The following is a 6183-nucleotide window of genomic DNA, read 5'->3' on the forward strand; positions in this document are numbered from 1 at the left end:
GCACCCACAGAGCATCAGAAGAAAATAGGGTGAGGTGGCCAGTAAGAAACAAAGATGCACAAAAACAGACAGCAAGAAAAGGAAGGCAGAAGAGATTAATCCAATCTTAAAATGAGACTCCTTCAAACATAAAAGGATGACATAATTAAAGCTGTATATCTCTGATATTGACCAAACGCTGGGCTACAAATTTTATGGAGCACACTGAAGATACAGAAAAACAGATGCTACTGTAATAGAACATCATCACGTATATTTAGGCACAAAAGTGGACACTGAGGGCAGAAGATTAAATATTTGGTATCAACACATGTATTGTCCAAAACTTGTGTCACTTGTACTTATCCATTTCATTAGGAAAATAAACCTGGGTAGGCAATTTTCATTAAGCTATGAACATAACGCAGAAGGTAAACAAGCAGCAACAATGATGGAATAAACAATTTTGGGCAAATTGCCGTGGTATACAGAACAGTCATGGCACTGATTATTCATTTGTTTCTTTACTTGCTTATTAGTTTTATCTGTGTGTATTCCAGTTAATGGAGACCATACAACCTAACTTCCCCGAAAGGAACAAATCAATACATTTTCTTTGCAAATTTAATGACTTAATTAGTATTGCCTATTTGTAACTCTCTACCTTTGCAATGTTTGTCCCTGACTATTGAAAGCATGTATTTGCTTTCAGTTTCAATGTATTATACTCCTCAGTTAGATTTTAGTTGTTCTAAGCTTTGAGCCTATTTCTATCCTCAAATAAGTTTTATATCAGTTTAAATTCCTTAAGTTCGAGAGCTTTGAACTTGATTGACACCAACAGAGACGAGAATACAATGAAAATCTTCATATTTGCTGCTCCGTAAGCTCCCCATAAAAGTAAAAGATGCACAAAGGATTTCTAAGTAATACAAGATAAATATACAAAGAACAGCAACAATAAAGACTTGCAGCAGAAGGCATAATCATATGAGGTAAACTTAAGGCTTTTATCTGACAAGCTCCATGGTAAGCATTTGGTCACACTGAGCAGGACCAAACCTGTTGTCCCGTTTTACTCTGTCTCACCTTCCCCTACTGTACTGGGACCACATCCATGGGAGCTCTTCACAGGTCACACAGTCCTGCAAAAAGTGCTGTGCACCTCAGTGAGGGCAGTGTACACCAACCCAGACATGCCACTGTCTCCCAGCCGGACTGAAACAGTTATTATGGAGCCCTGGTCTCAGCCAGACCTGAAACAACCTTTGAATAACAGAGCTGTTTTTAACTCAGTACATCTTTGCTGACCAGGCTTACAGGGCAAGTCTGCAGCTGCAGATGAAGAGCTGGATGTGATGGATGTGAAGGATGGGATGTGTAGGCAGGAATTTATTATGACAGCTTCACCACTGAAAAAAAATCCTGTGTAACTTTGTCCTGTGAGTGTGTGACTACAAATTGGATGTGCCACCTGGGATTGCACCTGAGCTAGGTGCCTCTTCCCCTGCTTTTCTCCAAAGCTTAAGGTCAGAGCCATAACAGTGCAAGTAGTCACTCCAAAATCTTTATAATCAGAATGATCCAGATTGGAAAGAAACCTACTGTTAAAAATGCTTGGTGATCCCAGAACAATTCAGCAGCATGTGGCTGAGAGGTAGATACAAGTGTGGCATCTGTACCCCTCTACTCAGAAGGGAAAGAAGGACCACTGGTCTCTGGACAGTGGTAGGTGGCAAGGAAGCTCAAACTCAGCAGTATCCCTTATGCACACCTGAGCTAGTGAGCAGCCCAGGAGCTGTTTTCTGTACTTATAATGCTGGCATCATGCAATTCAGAATGTGCAGGTGGTTGAGTGATTTTCAGATAATGTTTTTCTCAGAAAATCTGATTTCCTTAGAATTTAGGAAGTTTTTATGTCTTTAAAATATTTAAATCTTTGAATTGCCCTTAAAAAACATTTCTTGGCACATACTGTTTGAAACTGTTTGAAACAAATGGTTTCAAACCATTCAGTAAGTTGACACTTCAATTCACTGTTTCCTTTCACAATACTGGAATGCTTCATTCTGAACATATATCATAGACTCATAAAATGATAGAATCATTCAGGTTGGAAAAGACATTTGTGATTATCAAGTCCAACTGCTAATTTAGCAGTGTCCAGTCCACCACTAAACCATGTCCCAAAGTGCCACATCTACACACCTTTTAAATACTTCTGGGGATAGCAACACCACCACTTCCCTGGTCAGCCTCTTCCAGCATTTGACAACCCTATCAGTGAAGAAATTTTTCATAATATCCATCCTAAAACCCTTGTCCAAATCATTGATAAAGATATTAAACAAGACTGGCCCTGATGATGAGTCCTGGGAAACACCACTTGTGGCCAGCTGCCAGATGGCTTTTCATCCACATCATTTATTTTCTAAGAAAAATGACTTTCCTTGACACTTCTTAATATTTTGTTTATACTCTAATTCGAAATAACAATAACATCAAAATGGTCTAACTTTTTTCACTATGTTGAAACTCCACTTTCCAAAGAGCTCTGCCACTATCTTCCAGTTCCTCCACAAGCCCTCAGAGAGAGCAAGAGGAGTTTATGCTTCTCCTTCAGCTTCTCCTGGACCAGCCTTGTCCAGGCATGCCTGTGTGTTTCAAGCAGATGATAGATGCAGGAGAATAGCCATATCCCTCTAAAACAAAACCCAGAGAGATTAGTGTTAAGTGACAGTGCACCATGACCCAAGTGCAGAAGAGGCAGCTTTTACTGGAGGAGGTCTATATTGTGATACCTTCATTCTCCCATGACCTCAGCTATCTCCAACCCAATTTCTTCTCTGGCTGTGGAAGAGAACTGTGGTTTCCAAGGGTTTAGATACTTACCAGTGGTCAGAGAAAACATCAGGTTTTGGCAGGGTCCCTGACACCTGCCTTTTCTTTCCATCTTCAAGGTAATACAGTTTTGCGGTGGAGCAACCCTGGCTGAATGGCGGGTGCCACCAAAGCCACCCTATCATTCCCCCTCCTCAACTGGACAGGGTAGAGAAAACACAATGAAAGGCTCGTGGGTTGAGATAAGGGCAAGGAGAGATCACTCACCAGTTACCATTATGGGCAAAACAGACTCATCTTAGGGAACTTAGTTTAATTTATTCCTAATCAAATTAGAGTAGGGTGATGAGAAATAAAACTACATCTTAATATTCTTGCCACTACTCCCTTCTTCCTGGGCTCATTTTCACTCCTGACTTTTTCTACCTCCTACCCCACAGTGGTGCAGGGGGACAGGTTGTGGTCAGTTCACCACATGCTCTCTCTGCTGTTCTTTCCTCTATGGAGGGGTGATTGCTCATGCTCTTTCACTGTGCCAGTGTGGGGTTCTTCTCACAGGAGACAGTCCTCCACAATTTTCTCCAACATAAGTTCTTCCAGTGAGCTACAGTTCTTCATGAACTGTTCCAGCATGGGTTCCTTCCATGAGGTGCAGTCCTTCAGGAACAGGCTTTTCCAGTGTGGGTCCCCCATGGGGTCACAAATCCTACCGGCAAACTTGCTCCCACATGGGCTTCTGTCTCCATGTGTCCACAGGTCCTGCCAGGAGCCTGCTCCAGTGTGGGCTTCCCATGGGGTCACATCCTCCTTCAGGTATCCACCTGATGTGGTGTGGGGTCCTCCACAGGCTGCAGGTGGATCTCTGCTCCACTGTGGACCATCTTGGCCTTCAGGGGCACAGCTGCCTCACCATGGTCTGCACCAGGGGCTGCAGGGGATCCTCTGCTCCCGCACCTGAAGAATGACCTCCCCTTCTTCTTCACTGACCTGGGTGTCTACAGAGCTATTTCTCTCACATACTCTCTCCTCTCTCCCAGATGCAGATTGTAGAACAGGATTTTTTTCTCCTTCTTAAATCTGTTATCCTGAAGGCACTACCACCACTGCTGATGGGCTTGACCTTGACCAGCGGCAGGTCTCTTGTAGCCAGCTGGCATTGGCTCTATCAGACATAGGGAAAGTTTCTGGCAACTTCTCACAGAAGCTACCATGCAAACTCTATACAGGTTTCTTATTTCTAGGAGTGGTTTACTAAAAAAGCAAGGGAATATACCTTTTTCTGCCCTGGCTGGCCCTTTCAAGATAACGATAGGTTCCCAAAGACACAGTTTCTGAAGGAGCATTTAGCTATTTTGTTACATCTACAGCAGTTCCTTGTACAAACTAACTTCACATAGAGGGTCTACTGGGACTGATACTGGATCTTTATGTCCTTCAAGTCAGTCTACAAGTAGATCCTGCTATTTTCATGGTCTGTCAATGCAATCACAAGAGATTTCCAGCCCTTGATTTCATAAATTTTCCATTTACACATAGGAAATGACACCTTTTATTTCTATCCTGTTTCTGAGTCATATTAATAAGTTCAAATGCTTTATGTATTACCAGTTTCAATGCTGTTCTGTTTTTCAAATCACAACTGTTTTCATGACAGCAAAAAAATTTCAAACTACAGGAAATTCTGAGGATGAAGAATTAATATACACTCAAAAAGAGCTATCAGGAAGCAGAATCAAACCTACAGTTGGAAAAATATGAAAAAAGTCACTCCTTTCATACTCCACTTTTAATTTCATCATTCTTTAAAGACATAAATGAACGAGATTAATAATTCAGCCGGTAAAGGAATATCCATTTAGCCTTTGAAAATCCCTGAATAATTCAGAAGTTCTGACATTAGATAGCCTTTGTCATACAGATCCATTCACCCTAGATAGAACTGAAGAGAGAATGAAGTGACTGACCCATTCTCTCACAGCCCTCTCATATTACAGTTTTTGAACAGCAAAACTCCACAGATCAGAAGGTTGCAAAAGGAGAAAAAGCATCTCATGATCACCAGTTGTCTGTGCCAGCAAGATGATCAGAAAGGCCAAACAGGAGCATTTTGCTCATTCCAGCTAAACGCAGTGTTAAACCTACAACACCCTATCTGAAGCCCAAGGAAATCCACTCCTTTGACTTCCCTGTGCTCTAATCACAGGGTATGTGAAAGGTTTAAGAAAGTCAGAAGATATTCATCATGTAAAACCAATTTTAAAAGAAATCAAGATTTACCAAACTGACAGTGAGTCTGAGAAATATATAAAACACATATTTCTTTCTATAAAACAGTACTCAAAATTTTTATGCTTCCTATATGTAAAGCGCATTTGCCTTACCCATCTAAGTAAAATCAAAATCTTTCACTGTCATGATGTCTCAGTTTAAAGAGACTGGAATGTTTGCCAAAGAGGATGAGTCATGAGACAAACCAAACTCCTCTCTCTCAGCAATTGTAAATTCAAAATTAAGGGGGCTTTAATCGAGGAAGTGTGGAAAAAACAGAAGAAATAACAACCATTTATTAAAAGACATATGTATGTTGGCAAAATCACAAACAACTAGACAATAGTCCTGTACCCAAAAGTCCCCTTTAAACAAAAGAAAAGAAAAGGTCTGAATACTTCTCTGTCTTTAGCACAGTTCTAATCACAGTTGGCAGGGGGTGCTGTTGGATCACCGGAGGTGCAGAGCCTGCAGTGCTCTGCAGTGACCTGCAGGGGGTGCTGTTGGGCTCTGGTGGTCACTGTGCGGGAGGGGGGTCTGGGAGGGGGTCTCGGATTGCGGGAGAAGCCGAAAAAAAATGGAGACCCATCCCCTGATGGAAGAAGGACAGAATTAAAGGAAGTCCACCCCCACGAGACTCACTGTTGTTCTCAGATGACAGTGTTTCAAGGCTCCTCCCTTCTCTCCCAGTGAGCACACAACTCTCCGATGAAAAAACCCAGTAGGTCCCGGCTGGAGTCACGAGGCAGCGTGTGAGCCGATTGAAGCCAGTGGTCAGGCCTCACCAGGATGCAAAGCCAGAAAGACCAGCTTCCAGGCCTTTTCTCCAAAATACCCGGACACAGACCCTGTCTCCTTCCCAGAGAGAGAACTCTGCAATTTGAACTCTCCCCTCTGAGAAGAGCCTGCCCTCCCCTCCCAAAACTCCTCCCCTCTGATGGGCCATCCATTAGGAATGCGGTCTGGCCAGCTAGATTCTTTCATAAGGCTAATTGACCCCCTTCCCTCCACTCACTCCGTTTTCTTACAGTGGAGCAGGGAAAGAAAAATTCTCCTATTGGATTTATAACCTATAACACATGATGATAATGAGCT

Source organism: Corapipo altera, unplaced genomic scaffold (assembly GCF_003945725.1).
Source record: "Corapipo altera isolate COAL_440 unplaced genomic scaffold, ASM394572v1 2, whole genome shotgun sequence".
In the NCBI taxonomy this organism is placed as follows: domain Eukaryota; kingdom Metazoa; phylum Chordata; class Aves; order Passeriformes; family Pipridae; genus Corapipo; species Corapipo altera.